The sequence below is a fragment of the Tubulanus polymorphus genome, chromosome 11 (assembly GCF_964204645.1).
Source record: "Tubulanus polymorphus chromosome 11, tnTubPoly1.2, whole genome shotgun sequence".
Taxonomy (NCBI): domain Eukaryota; kingdom Metazoa; phylum Nemertea; class Palaeonemertea; order Tubulaniformes; family Tubulanidae; genus Tubulanus; species Tubulanus polymorphus.
In genome coordinates this window covers 10981480-10998228 of record NC_134035.1, presented here as the reverse complement: position 1 = coordinate 10998228, position 16749 = coordinate 10981480, and positions in this window count along the sequence as shown.

Genomic DNA, 16749 nt, shown 5'->3' with positions numbered 1-16749 from the left:
GATATGCTTGCTCCCGGGCAAGTGGCTTTCATTCCTCAGATCGGACCCTGAAATGCTTCTTGCGCAGATTTGAATCAGGCCCATATATGCACCATGCACATGGTCTAGTGCCTTAATTCTAAGCACAGCCAGCTGACTCGCACTGGATCCTCCATAACCATATAGTGCACGTAAAACCTGTCCAACATTGTATGTAGGAGTTAAGAAAAATAAATAAACTTTATATAGACATTGTAAAACCGACAATCAAAACAGGACAATTTACTTATCAACACTGTTCATAAATCCTCATTTATAAAAAGTACTGCTCCACTTTATTTGATAGGACCTCAGTTTCCTCAGTTTGGTAGTTGCTATAAACTTAACTAAACAATTGATAAGTTTTACCATGAATAATGAACACGTATGTGTCGTTTTATTCTCATGACAATAATCACACCTTGCTAAATGACAGATATGTACTCGAGGAATTATTATGTAAGTTCCTTGTTAACAAATGAACTGTATTTTAAAAACAGTGTAACATAAGCTTTCAAACTAGAGACAAATCCTACAAAGTCACCCTGGAAAGCTTACAATTAACTTAACGTTCTAAATTTCATTTTCGTTAACATCATTTTTACTAGACTAGAATTTTCGCTGCACCTTGTCTTAAATAAAGATTTTCAAACACTATCAGTTCGCTCATTTAATACAACGCTATTTCAGGGAAAACATGACAATAATTTTACGATCGATAACTAATCACGTTTATAGCTGTTTAACATTCTTTCTAAAAAAGAGTAAAATGTATCTCCCAGATATTATCCCTAAAACAATTAACAGTTACAGCAGTGACAGGGTGTGATACATAGGTAAAGGACGCGTGATCTTTCATCAGTTATTTGAAGCATTCTATCGAAACAGATATTTTTTAGTGTGTTTGGTTTAGTTAAGGTTTATGGTTATTTGTTTTGTTTATTACTGAGTCGATAGAACGCTCAAAACAACAACAGAAAAGATCTCAAGAGGTTGGCAAACACGGAGAAGGTTGTTCTATGAAAGAAGAACCTTTAATAATTAGATTGAGTTGATTAGAAAAAATTCCTGATGATGAAGGCCTATATTTACTAATTGTTTGTTGGTTTTGTTTATTTTTTCATTACTTTATAATTTCATTTGTTTTTTTTATATCATTTATTTTGTAGTTTTTATCTATTTTTAAAAATTATGTTCTCTGTATTTTGTACTATTTATTACTATTTACATCATCAGGAATTTTTTAGCGGTGAAATTATGGCCTCACTTAAAAAAGTGCTACAAATTCACTGCTGCACCTAAATAATCGCTTCCTAATTAAACATCCCGATTTGAAGTTAAGTGATCATTGAAAGCAACTCAACCCTATGATATGAATGACGATGAAAGAAGTTAAAACAGCTATAAACAAAATTAGAACAATCAAAATCATTGCTGGCCATTATTATTTATTCCTTTATATTACATTATTCCTAGTATTACCTCTCATACCTCTGTGGATACAATGTACTATGATATAAATTTCATATAACTAGCTAGGATCACCTACCTATTGGCCGGAAATACGGTACATGGAAGTACAATACTAAAACTCCTGTGAAAATCGAGATATTCTACTCATTAGTCAAATCGCTTTAATGGGCCTTAAAATTATGGCATCAAAATTACATCGACACTTTGGTATATTAACTTATTATTTGTACACAGAACACTGCCTAATATTATATGGTTTCCTTAACTATACCTGATGATATTCGAGGGGCGTAGCCAGTTTGTACTGAAGGCCCGGCCCTTCACTTTTTGGCCAAGGAATCATTTTCAAAACATCTTTATTCAAAACCCATTAACTTGCTGGGCGAGTTTAGGAGTCTAAACTAATAACGTACCAACTTCCTTTATTGCGTTTAAAAGTTGCAACTGTTTAACTGACTACGCTCTCCCTTTTCAACATTTAGGCTATGCAAATCATTAAATTATTTTCACTCTAAGGAAATATAAAATGAATCACTATTTCTAAGATTAATCGAATGAAGACCAATGAACATAAATGTCATTATTATAAATCATGCACAACTATGTTTAACTAAGGATGAAGATTATCTGAACTATCCTGTTGATTTCATATCTAAGTTTAGTAGTATTTCAACCGACTTACGAGTCGAACCCAGACGCTGAACGCGATCAATACCATGAATTAATGGAGCGTAAATTTTATGAGACTCCAAGAAGGAACTTAAAGGACATGACTCCTCTGTTTACAAATTAATCAAATATGAATAGTTCCTTCTCAGACTCAGAGCCCTAATTATCTAACTTCAATTTTCAATTATCAACATCAAAAATATTTCTTCAGTTTATTCCGCTCCTTCAAATAGACAGTGATTTTTGTAAACCCATGTTACCCATCAGACTAGTTTGTAAAAAGGTAATACACAAAATAAATCAATACTTTACATATTCTATTGTCTCTGCTGCTCCTGAATAAGTGTTTATAAGATACGCATTGTCTGTGCTGCTCCTGAACAAGTGTTTATATGATACGCATTGTCTGTGCTGCTCCTGAATAACTGTTCACAAAATATTTACATTGTCTCTGCTGCTCCTGAATAATTGTTTATATATACCGGTAAGACACGCATTGTCTCTTCTCCACCTATTGTAGAAGAAATCTGTCATTGGGCGATAAACTGCTGCTGGCTAAATTTCTCTGGACTTCTAGGCCTATGCAGTCGAATTCAAGATGGTTCTTCTGTGGTAGTTGATGATTTCAATTCAAGATGGAATCTTCTGTTGGCTATTCTAATCAGTACATTTTTCACCAGTACATCTTAGGCTGAGCATTTTCTTATAGATGTGATTAAGCTGAAATGAATAAAAGAAGATATCCTGTAATTATACAATATCTTACAATATACATAATTCTTCATATACCATTAATAATAATAAATTCCATGTACTGTCATTCAATTTCATTTAGAATTAATCGCAATATTTCCATCTATATTAAGTTACCTTTTATGATTGCTGGGTTGATGATTTTGATTCTAGTTGGCTGTGCGCTGTTCCAGTTGGTCGATTTTGGATAAGTAGTTGATCTCAAGCTGGGTTTTCCATATAGTTGAAATTTAGCTGCAATGATTAAAAGAAGTTATCCTGTAATGACAAGTTTTTTCAATGAGAATTTATCGCAATAATTCCATCTATATTAAGTTACCTTTTATGATTGCTGGGTTCGTTATCGGCGTGGATCATCTAAGTTGATTGGTTGCAGATTTTGATTCTAGTTGGCTGTGCGCTGTTCCAGTTGGTCGATTTTGGATGAGTAGTTGATCTCAAGCTGGGTTTTTCATATAGTTGAAATTTAGCTGCAATAATTAAAAGAAGTTATCCTGTAATGACAAGTTTTTTCAATGAGAATTTATCGCAATAATTCCATCTATATTAAGTTACCTTTTATGATTGCTGGGTTCGTTATCGGCGTGGATCATCTAAGTTGATTGGTTGATGATTTTGATTCTAGTTGGCTGTGCGCTGTTCCAGTTGGTCGATTTTGGATGAGTAGTTGATCTCAAGCTGGGTTTTTCATATAGTTGAAATTTAGCTGCAATAATTAAAAGAAGTTATCCTGTAATGACAAGTTTTTTCAATGAGAATTTATCGCAATAATTCCATCTATATTGAGTTACCTTTTATGATTGCTGGGTTCGTTATCGGCGTGGATCATCTAAGTTGATTGGTTGATGATTTGATTATAGCTGGCTGTGCGCTGTTCCAGTTGGTCGATTTTGGACGAGTAGTTGATCTCAAGCTGGGTTTTCCATATAGTTGAAATTTAGCTGCAATGATTAAAAGAAGTTATCCTGTAATGACAAGTTTTTTCAATGAGAATTTATCGCAATAATTCCATCTATATTAAGTTACCTTTTATGATTGCTGGGTTCATTATCGGCGTGGATCATCTAAGTTGATTGGTTGATGATTTGATTATAGCTGGCTGTGCGCTGTACCAGTTGGTCGATTTTGGACGAGTAGTTGATCTCAAGCTGGGTTTTCCATATAGTTGAAATTTAGCTGCAATGATTAAAAGAAGTTATCCTGTAATGACAAGTTTTTTCAATGAGAATTTATCGCAATAATTCCATCTATATTAAGTTACCTTTTATGATTGCTGGGTTCGTTATCAGCGTGGATCATCTAAGTTGATTGGTTGATGATTTGATTCTAGTTGGCAGCGCACTGTTCCAGTTAGTCGATTTTGGACGAGTAGTTGATCTCAAGCTGGGTTTTCCATATAGTTGAAATTTAGCTGCAATGATTAAAAGAAGTTATCCTGTAATGACAAGTTTTTTCAATGAGAATTTATCGCAATAATTCCATCTATATTGAGTTACCTTTTATGATTGCTGGGTTCGTTATCGGCGTGGATCATCTAAGTTGATTGGTTGATGATTTTGATTCTAGTTGGCTGTGCGCTGTTCCAGTTGGTCGATTTTGGATGAGTAGTTGATCTCAAGCTGGGTATTTCATATAGTTGAAATTTAGCTGCAATGATTAAAAGAAGTTATGCTGTAATGACAAATTTTTTCAATTAGAATTCATCGCAATTATTCCATCTATATTAAGTTACCTTTTATGATTGCTGGGTTCGTTATCGGCGTGGATCATCTAAGTTGATTGGTTGCAGATTATGATTTTAGTTGGCTGTGCGCTGTTCCAGTTGGTCGATTTTGGACGAGTAGTTGATCTCAAGCTGGGTTTTCCATGTAGTTGAAATTTGAGCGAAATTTAGCTGCAATGATTAAAAGAAGTTATCCTGTAATGACAAATTTTTTCAATTAGAATTTATCGCAATAATTCCATCTATATTAAGTTACCTTTTATGATTGCTGGGTTCGTTATCGGCGTGGATCATCTAATTTGATTGGTTGATGATTTGATTCTAGCTGGCTGTGCGCTGTTCCAGTTGGTCGATTTTGGACGAGTAGTTGATCTCAAGCTGGGTTATTCATATAGCTGAAATTTAGCTGCAATGATTAAAAGAAGTTATCCTGTAATGACAAGTTTTTTCAATTAGAATTTATCGCAATAATTCCTTCTATATTAAGTTACCTTTTATGATTGCCGGGTTCGTTATCGGCGTGGATCATCTAATTTGATTGGTTGATGATTTGATTCTAGCTGGCTGTGCGCTGTTCCAGTTGGTCGATTTTGGACGAGTAGTTGATCTCAAGCTGGGTTTTCCATATAGTTGAAATTTAGCTGCAATGATTAAAAGAAGTTATGCTGTAATGACAAGTTTTTTCAACGAGAATTTATCGCAATAATTCCATCTATATCGAGTTACCTTTTATGATTGCTCGGTTCATTATCGGCGTGGATCATCTAAGTTGATTGGTTGATGATTTGATTATAGCTGGCTGTGCGCTGTTCCAGTTGGTCGATTTTGGACGAGTAGTTGATCTCAAGCTGGGTTTTCCATATAGTTGAAATTTAGCTGCAATGATTAAAAGAAGTTATCCTGTAATGACAAATTTTTTCAATGAGAATTTATCGGAATAATTCCATCTATATTAAGTTACCTTTTATGATTGCTGGGTTCGTTATCGGCGTGGATCATCTAAGTTGATTGGTTGATGATTTGATTCTAGCTGGCTGTGCGCTGCTCCAGTTGGTCGATTTTGGACGAATAGTTGATCTCAAGCTGGGTTTTCCATGTAGTTGAAATTTAGCTGCAATGATTAAAAGAAGTTATCCTGTAATGACAAATTTTTTCAATTAGAATTTATCGCAATTATTCCATCTATATTAAGTTACCTTTTATGATTGCTGGGTTCGTTATGGGCGTGGATCATCTAAGTTGATTGGTTGCAGATTATGATTCTAGTTGGCTGTGCGCTGTTCCAGTTGGTCGATTTTGGACCAGTAGTTGATCTCAAGCTGGGTTTTTCATATAGTTGAAATTTAGCTGCAATGATTAAAAGAAGTTATCCTGTAATGACAAGTTTTTTCAATGAGAATTTATCGCAATAATTCCATCTATATTGAGTTACCTTTTATGATTGCTCGGTTCATTATCGGCGTGGATCATCTAAGTTGATTGGTTGATAATTTGATTCTAGCTGGCTGTGCGCTGTTCCAGTTGGTTGATTTTGGACGAATAGTTGATCTCAAGCTGGGTTTTCCATATAGTTGAAATTTAGCTGCAATGATTAAAAGAAGTTATTCTGAAATGACAGGTTTTTTCAATTAGAATTTATCGCAATAATTCCATCTATATTAAGTTACCTTTTATGATTGCCGGGTTCATTATCGGCGAGGGTCTCTTATGTTGGTTGTCTAATTTTACATATTTTTTTTCATATAACTTTTTTTCTGCCTAATTTAATACATTGAGATTTTGGAAATAACTATATTTTACAATATTTGGTCTTCTTTTCATGTAAATAGTCCGAAAGTTTACAAGGTTGAATAATTTTGTCTAAGTTTTTTACATTTCATGGGTCTTTTTTTCATGTAAATAGTCCGAAAGTTTACAAGGTTGAAAAATTTTGTCTAGTTTTATATTCAAAATCGGAAATCAAAGTACAGATATAGTTGTGTGATCGGTGGTCGATTTTACATAAATTTTGTTTTCTTTAAAACCAAGCACATAATTGGAAAATCCGGTTCCGGTTCATTCAATTAATCTTCCAACCAGTCTGAACCGGCAGGCGACTGATTAGGGTCAATTAAGTTGACTGCCTATTTTAATACATCAAGATTTGGAATATCTATATTACAAGGTTGAAGATCACTTTGTACATTTTATGACTAATTTATTATTAGAATAGCTGAAAAAAAGAGCAAAATCTTGTGAGCAGAAAATCCTTTCGAATATCACTGATCATGATTCATTCTAGATATCTGATATTGATTATTATAGTTTAACAACAATTCGGTAAAGCATCTCTAGCTATCTTGAGGAATACCAGAGTTACAGCAAATCTAATAATGCATAATCAATCTGTTCAAATTTTTTTTGTACTGTAGTTTCTCTTCTATCTTCAGAAATTCTTGATGTTTTTCTTCCATGGGTGCTAAACACCCAGTGGCCAGTAGACTTTTATTAAAACCCAGGCCCATCATATAGTGCAAACCTGCTAGTAATATTGCCCCCTATATACATTTCGATTGTCAGCTTAACCATGTTCATATTATCAAATTAACTTCATCGTCAATTAATAAACTTTAAGAGATATGTTTTCTACCCACAGATGGTGACATCTGTGCCCAGTGAATGGTATTCTCATCCATTTCAGTAATTCTAAATATTGCACGTAAAATATATACAATGATGTTGTAATTATGATAATATAACTAACTAGAGTGAGTGCGCTGCCAGCATTGAGCACACTGATCCTATAAGCAACATGGTTCTACAGATTTAAGAAACCTTGAATCATCCCCACACCTTGACAAATCCAGAATTCTGCAAAGCCTTAATGATTTAATAAATCCAACGCACAAGAGACAGAGTTAAAACACACCCTGTATAGGGTATAGGCCTAAACCAATAGTTAATTATACAGTTGTCTTATCAACCCATATGGTTTGGATTTGAGCACTTTTACCTTATATGAAGATGCTGAGTTAATCTTGATCGTAGATACCTAATAAATCAATTAATGTCCTAGCTATAATTAAAATTGTCTCGGACAATAATTTATTTGGGGCTTGAAATTTCTACACGAGAAGAATTTCAAATCCAGTACAAATTTGAATTCATCATTATTTCAACTGCTAATTTTGCATCAGAGCTTTTGATTCCTAGCTTAACGAACCCAGAATTCCCCAAAACCTAACTGATTCAACAGATCCCTCACACATGTGGCCCAGTTAGACACAGACAACATTGCACGATACAGTTGTCTCATCCACTACGCTATTTTCTAAATAATTTTCACTTATATTCATTATATTGAATTAATTTTAACTAATTTTCTAGATATCTAAGCGATCCGTTTATTAGTCATCATACTAGCTACATCTTAATTATCAGTCAACAATATTTATATTTATATGGAGCCTGAAAATCTACACGAGTAGAATTTCAGATGTGGTGAATTCATCACTATTTGAATTCACCAGAAATTAAGACAAAAGCACATTTTTAGTGGTAAATTAGAAATTTCCTTATAGCCGAATTGCTATGTAATCTTTAGTTCTTTTATATCTTTTACAGTACACTGTGTATAAGGATCGAAAGACCTTGTTATGACCGGACCTCCCTGGTGCGGTGCAAGACATGATGCTGGAATATAGTTTGAAGGAGAGGGGTTAGTAAAAGAGAGCTATTAGCAAGAGGAATAAGACCTAAGTTTAGGATATCATGTCAGATTAAGGCTCTCAATCTGACATACACAGTGAAATTGAAATATTCTCCCTTCCAAATTCAGGAATGTATTTTTGCACGTACAGATTTGTTTTATCTCCCTTCAATCGGAAGTAAATCTGCGTTAAATGTCAATTTGGCAATGTGTTTCAAAACTAATACAGCTGTATGACGACACAATAGGTTCACTTTAGATACAGATAAATAATTAATTTGCTCAGATACACATATATCAGCTACATTTTAAATGTCAATGGACTTGAATTAAAAATAATTTCACATAACAATTGAATTAACCTCAATTGTAGATATCTAAGTAATACGTTAATGAGTATTTCATCTTAGCTATATTCTAATTGTCAGTTAAACTATATCTATTATGCGTCACTTGACACACAGTAGGCCTATGGCTTTTAGATATCATTTGAATCAGTAAGGTTTTGGTAAATTTTTGGCAATATTGAAGAGCATGACCAGTCGCCGTAAGTATGGCAGTTGGAGATATAAATACTGATCAGTCGATGAGACTGATTCACTTATTATATAGATATGCTCAAATATACATATATCAGCTATATCTCAATTGTCAGTTTAATCATATTTATAATGGGCCTGCATCACATATAAATTATTTCATACATAGCATATAAATAGTTTTTGATCTTACATGAAATATTAAATTCATCTTAATTGTGGATATCTAAGCCATTGGTTAATGAGCAATTTTTCCTAGCTATATATATGATGATTGTCAGTTAAACAATAATCATAGCCCAAAACAAGGCACAGAGTATGGCTCTGGGGAATGATTTGGATTAAGTAAAGCTTTCATTATTCTAGATTTATCAAAGTGCTGAGACCTAATCACAGTTTCTAAAAGACACGCAGTCCATAGTTTTCCCCATATATATTACACCAGATCTCGATAGAGCCCTAGACAATATTTTATACATCTTTCCCCCAGGAATTCATTAATGTAATGGGTAAAGCAGCATATAATATATACTGTAAAGTGCCCGAATGTTTATAAATGACATATGTATCAATATATTATTTGTAAAAAAATCTATTAACCGACGATAAAGTTTAATTGATATATATCTTTACTAGTAAAGCCAGCCTAAATGTATATGGGGCCCTAAAATATCTACACCTTAAGAATTTCTCGTCAAACATTATAAGATATTGAATGATTGCTAATATCTAAGCGATTGGTTAATTAGTAAATTGTCCTATCTATATCTTGATTGTCAGTTAAACAAGCCATATGAGGCCTGAAATATCTACGGTACATTCGGAAAATTTCACATAAGATATTGAATTTACCTTAATTGTACATACTTAAAAAATCTTTTAATCAATAACTGACCAATCTACCTTTAATTATCAGACCAAAGAATATTCAAGGGACCTCACTCAATCATTTCGTCTAATATTGTAAATATTCAAGCAATCATTGCCCTAGCTATAGCCTATTTCAATTTACTTTTAACAATATACCGGCCATAGAGCTTCAATAAAGTAGTGCGGAGATGGCGAGTTTGACCAGCGTCTGTATCCTCACCAGTGCCTATGCATTCTACCCCAGATATGAAAAATCAACTTAGCTTTATGTATGTATGCATTCCTGTTGCCATGCAGGATGAGACTGCCAGGTTTGGTTGCCCAGGTCTTTTGGTGTTTGGTTCATTCAACGTGGAGTCTTTTGTGGGCACTTCTAGTGGGTAGATTTTAAATGGGCCTTTCCGGATTAACCTGAAATGAGTAAAAGAACGATATTCTGTAGTTACACAATCCTTTCTGTATCATACATCGTAATTTACACATGTATCAACTTAACTTTCAATATTGCTGAGTTCAGTGTTCTTTTTTCGCCATCTTCTGTAGTCACCTTCAGCATCTTCTTCTTCATCTTGGGAGTCCTGAAATGAAAAAAAAGAGAAGAGCGATGAAAACCTGGTACGGAACAAAACTAATTGTAAATACAATATACATAATTCTTCATAAACCATTAAAATAATAATAAATTCCATGTACCGTAAATCAATTTCATTTAGAATTAATCGCAATAATTCCATCTATATTAAGTTACCTTTTATGATTTTGATTCTAGTTGGCTGTGCGCTGTTTCAGTTGGTCGATTTTGGACGAGTAGTTGATCTCAAGCTGGGTTTTTCATATAGTTGAAATTTAGCTGCAATGATTAAAAGAAGTTATCCTGTAATGACAAATTTTTTCAATTAGAATTTATCGCAATAATTCCATCTATATTGAGTTACCTTTTATGATTGCTGGGTTCGTTATCGGCGTGGATCATCTAAGTTGATTGGTTGATGATTTGATTATAGCTGGCTGTGCGCTGTTCCAGTTGGTCGATTTTGGACGAGTAGTTGATCTCAAGCTGGGTTTTCCATATAGTTGAAATTTAGCTGCAATGATTAAAAGAAGTTATCCTGTAATGACAAGTTTTTTCAATGAGAATTTATCGCAATAATTCCATCTATATTAAGTTACCTTTTATGATTGCTGGGTTCATTATCGGCGTGGATCATCTAAGTTGATTGGTTGATGATTTGATTATAGCTGGCTGTGCGCTGTACCAGTTGGTCGATTTTGGACGAGTAGTTGATCTCAAGCTGGGTTTTCCATATAGTTGAAATTTAGCTGCAATGATTAAAAGAAGTTATCCTGTAATGACAAGTTTTTTCAATGAGAATTTATCGCAATAATTCCATCTATATTAAGTTACCTTTTATGATTGCTGGGTTCGTTATCAGCGTGGATCATCTAAGTTGATTGGTTGATGATTTGATTCTAGTTGGCAGCGCGCTGTTCCAGTTAGTCGATTTTGGATGAGTAGTTGATCTCAAGCTGGGTTTTTCATATAGTTGAAATTTAGCTGCAATGATTAAAAGAAGTTATCCTGTAATGACAAGTTTTTTCAATGAGAATTTATCGCAATAATTCCATCTATATTAAGTTACCTTTTATGATTGCTGGGTTCGTTATCGGCGTGGATCATCTAAGTTGATTGGTTGATGATTTTGATTCTAGTTGGCTGTGCGCTGTTTCAGTTGGTCGATTTTGGACGAGTAGTTGATCTCAAGCAGGGTTTTCATATAGTTGAAATTTAGCTGCAATGATTAAAAGAAGTTATCCTGTAATGACAAGTTTTTTCAATGAGAATTTATCGCAATAATTCCATCTATATTAAGTTACCTTTTATGATTGCTGGGTTCGTTATCGGCGTGGTTCATCTTAGTTGATTGGTTGATGATTTTGATTCTAGTTGGCTGTGCGCTGTTCCAGTTGGTCGATTTTGGATGAGTAGTTGATCTCAAGCTGGGTTTTCATATAGTCGAAATTTAGCTGCAATGATTAAAAGAAGTTATACAGTAATGACAAATTTTTCAATGAGAATTTATCGCAATAATTCCATCTATATTAAGTTACCTTTTATGATTGCCGGGTTCATTATCGGCGAGGGTCTCCTATGTTGGTTGTCTAATTTTACATATTTTTTTTCATATAACTTTTTTTCTGCCTAATTTAATACATTGAGATTTTGGAAATAACTATATTTTACAATATTTGGTCTTCTTTTCATGTAAATAGTCCGAAAGTTTACAAGGTTGAATAATTTTGTCTAAGTTTTTTACATTTCATGGGTCTTTTTTTCATGTAAATAGTCCGAAAGTTTACAAGGTTGAAAAATTTTGTCGAGTTTTATATTCAAAATCGGAAATCAAAGTACAGATATAGTTGTGATCGGGGGTCGATTTTACATAAATTTTGTTTTCTTTAAAACCAAGCACAAATTGGAAAATCCGGTTCCGGTTCATTCAATTAATCTTCCAACCAGTCTGAACCGGCAGGCGACTGATTAGGGTCAATTAAGTTGACTGCCTATTTTAATACATCAAGATTTGGAATATCTATATTACAAGGTTGAAGATCACTTTGTACATTTTATGACTAATTTATTATTAGAATAGCTGAAAAAAAGAGCAAAATCTTGTGAGCAGAAAATCCTTTCGAATATCACTGATCATGATTAACGTGTCAATTCATATATATATATATATATAAGATCAGCAATGTGGACCGGAAAGTAGATTTTGATAATAGTCAATTATTAAACGATTCAATTAATTAATCTATATTCATTCTAGATATCTGATATTGATTATTATAGTTTAACAACAATTCGGTAAAGCATCTCTAGCTATCTTGAGGAATACCAGAGTTACAGCAAATCTAATAATGCATAATCAATCTGTTCAAATTTTTTTTGTACTGTAGTTTCTCTTCTATCTTCAGAAATTCTTGATGTTTTTCTTCCATGGGTGCTAAACACCCAGTGGCCAGTAGACTTTTATTAAAACCCAGGCCCATCATATAGTGCAAACCTGCTAGTAATATTGCCCCCTATATACATTTCGATTGTCAGCTTAACCATGTTCATATTATCAAATTAACTTCATCGTCAATTAATAAACTTTAAGAGATATGTTTTCTACCCACAGATGGTGACATCTGTGCCCAGTGAATGGTATTCTCATCCATTTCAGTAATTCTAAATATTGCACGTAAAATATATACAATGATGTTGTAATTATGATAATATAACTAACTAGAGTGAGTGCGCTGCCAGCATTGAGCACACTGATCCTATAAGCAACATGGTTCTACAGATTTAAGAAACCTTGAATCATCCCCACACCTTGACAAATCCAGAATTCTGCAAAGCCTTAATGATTTAATAAATCCAACGCACAAGAGACAGAGTTAAAACACACCCTGTATAGGGTATAGGCCTAAACCAATAGTTAATTATACAGTTGTCTTATCAACCCATATGGTTTGGATTTGAGCACTTTTACCTTATATGAAGATGCTGAGTTAATCTTTATCGTAGATACCTAATAAATCAATTAATGTCCTAGCTATAATTAAAATTGTCTCGGACAATAATTTATTTGGGGCTTGAAATTTCTACACGAGAAGAATTTCAAATCCAGTACAAATTTGAATTCATCATTATTTCAACTGCTAATTTTGCATCAGAGCTTTTGATACCTAGCTTAACGAACCCAGAATTCCCCAAAACCTAACTGATTCAACAGATCCCTCACACATGTGGCCCAGTTAGACACAGACAACATTGCACGATACAGTTGTCTCATCCACTGCGCTATTTTCTAAATAATTTTCACTTATATTCATTATATTGAATTAATTTTAACTAATTTTCTAGATATCTAAGCGATCCGTTTATTAGTCATCATACTAGCTACATCTTAATTATCAGTCAACAATATTTATATTTATATGGAGCCTGAAAATCTACACGAGTAGAATTTCAGATGTGGTGAATTCATCACTATTTGAATTCATCAGAAATTAAGACAAAAGCACATTTTTAGTGGTAAATTAGAAATTCCCTTATAGCCGAATTGCTATGTAATCTTTAGTTCTTTTATATCTTTTACAGTACACTGTGTATAAGGATCGAAAGACCTTGTTATGACCGGACCTCCCTGGTGCGGTGCAAGACATGATGCTGGAATATAGTTTGAAGGAGAGGGGTTAGTAAAAGAGAGCTATTAGCAAGAGGAATAAGACCTAAGTTTAGGATATCCGGTCAGATTAAGGCTCTCAATCTGACATACACAGTGAAATTGAAATATTCTCCCTTCCAAATTCAGGAATGTATTTTTGCACGTACAGATTTGTTTTATCTCCCTTCAATCGGAAGTAAATCTGCGTTAAATGAATTTGGCAATATGTATCAAAATTAATACAGCTGTATGACGACACAATAGGTTCACTTTAGATACAGATAAATAATTAATTTGCTCAGATACACATGTATCAGCTACATTTTAAATGTCAATGGACTTGAATTAAAAATAATTTCACATAACAATTGAATTAACCTTAATTGTAGATATCTAAGTAATACGTTAATGAGTAATTCATCTTAGCTATATTCTAATTGTCAGTTAATAGACTATATTATGCGTCACTTGACACACAGTAGGCCTATGGCTTTTAGATACCATTTGAATCAGTAAGGTTTTGGTAAACTTTTGGCAATATTGAAGAGCATGACCAGTCGCCGTAAGTACGGCAGTTGGAGATATAAACACTGATCAGTCGATGAGACTGATTCAATTATACAGATATGCTCAAATATACATATATCAGCTATATCTCAATTGTCAGTTTAATCATATTTATAATGGACCTGTATCACATATAAATTATTTCATACATAGCATATAAATAGTTTTTGATCTTACATGAAATATTAAATTCATCTTAATTGTGGATATCTAAGCCATTGGTTAATGAGCAATTTTTCCTAGCTATATATATGATGATTGTCAGTTAAACAATAATCATAGCCCAAAAAAGGTACAAAGTATGACTCCGGGGAATGATTTGGATTAATTAAAGCTTTCTTTATTCTCGATTTATCAAAGTGTTGAGACCTAATCACAGTTTCTAAAAGACCCGCAGTCCATAGTTTTCCCCATATATATTACACCAGATCTCGATAGAGCCCTAGACAATATTTTATACATCTTTCCCCCAGGAATTCATTAATGTAATGGGTAAAGCAGCACATAATATATACTGTAAAGTGCCCGAATGTTTATAAATGACATATGTATCAATATATTATTTGTAAAAAAATCTATTAACCGACGATAAAGTTTAATTGATATATATCTTTACTAGTAAAGCCAGCCTAAATGTATATGGGGCCCTAAAATATCTACACCTGAAGAATTTCTCGTCAAACATTATAAGATATTGAATGATTGCTAATATCTAAGCGATTGGTTAATTAGTAAATTGTCCTATCTATATCTTGATTGTCAGTTAAACAAGCCATATGAGGCCTGAAATATCTACGGTACATTCGGAAAATTTCACATAAGATATTGAATTTACCTTAATTGTACATACTTAAAAAATCTTTTAATCAATAACTGACCAATCTACCTTTAATTATCAGACCAAAGAATATTCAAGGGACCTCACTCAATCATTTCGTCTAATATTGTAAATATTCAAGCAATCATTGCCCTAGCTATAGCCTATTTCAATTTACTTTTAACAATATACCGGCCATAGAGCTTCAATAAAGTAGTGCGGAGATGGCGAGCTTGACCAGCGTCTGTATCCTCACCAGTGCCTATGCATTCTACCCCAGATATGAAAAATCAACTTAGCTTTATGTATGTATGCATTCCTGTTGCCATGCAGGATGAGACTGCCAGGTTTGGTTGCTCAGGTCTTTTGGTGTTTGGTTCATTCAACGTGGAGTCTTTTGTGGGCACTTCTAGTGGGTAGATTTTAGATGGGCCTTTCCGGATTAACCTGAAATGAGTAAAAGAACGATATTCTGTAGTTACACAATCCTTTCTGTATCATACATCGTAATTTACACATGTATCAACTTAACTTTCAATATTGCTGAGTTCAGTGTTCTTTTTTCGCCATCTTCTGTAGTCGCCTTCAGCATCTTCTTCTTCATCTTGGGAGTCCTGAAATGAAAAAAAAAGAGAAGAGCGATGAAAACCTGGTACGGAACAAAACGAATGTCCGAAAGCTTTTCAGCTCTCCGTCCCCGGTCACATGCCCAGAACACCAGACAATGAGCCAGCCAGGAATATACTGCCCTCTACACGCCCTCACACAGAACGCGAAAACCAGGATGACGACGCCTTACTTTCACCATTTACCGACAGGGTGTGCCGGGTGACGTCAGTAACTGACAAACCTATCAAATTGCCCAAGCCAAAAATAGGGCAGCGCAACTGGATTGCCCGGACTAGCACTCAAAGGAAGACAAGACTTAATCCCGCCCGAAGCAACCCACAGGGAATCAATGAATATAAACACTCAAAGGAGACAGGGAAATTAATCCCTGCCCGAAGCAATCCCTTAAAAGGAATCAATGAATAGTAGACAGTCCAGCTTTACCACTCCATTTTTAACCTGTGCAATCAGACTGACTTGTCCGTCATTGACGTCACCCAGCACACTCTGTTGATACATGGGGAGTGAGGCCTCATCATCCTGGTTTTCGTGTTCCGTATGAGGGCGTGTAGAGGGCAGCCATTTCCTGACCGACTCTTTTTCTGACATCCTCGACATGTGACCGGCGAAGGAGAGCTGACGCTTTCGGACATTAGTTTTGTTCCAGCAAACGTTGAAATTCGACAGAGAAATCGGCCCTGAAAAATAAAACGGGTTAATCCCTGAAAAATAGAACTGATTAATAAACACGGAACAGTACAGGACAGCACAGAGACAAACAGTAACACATAAAACATAAAGACGTC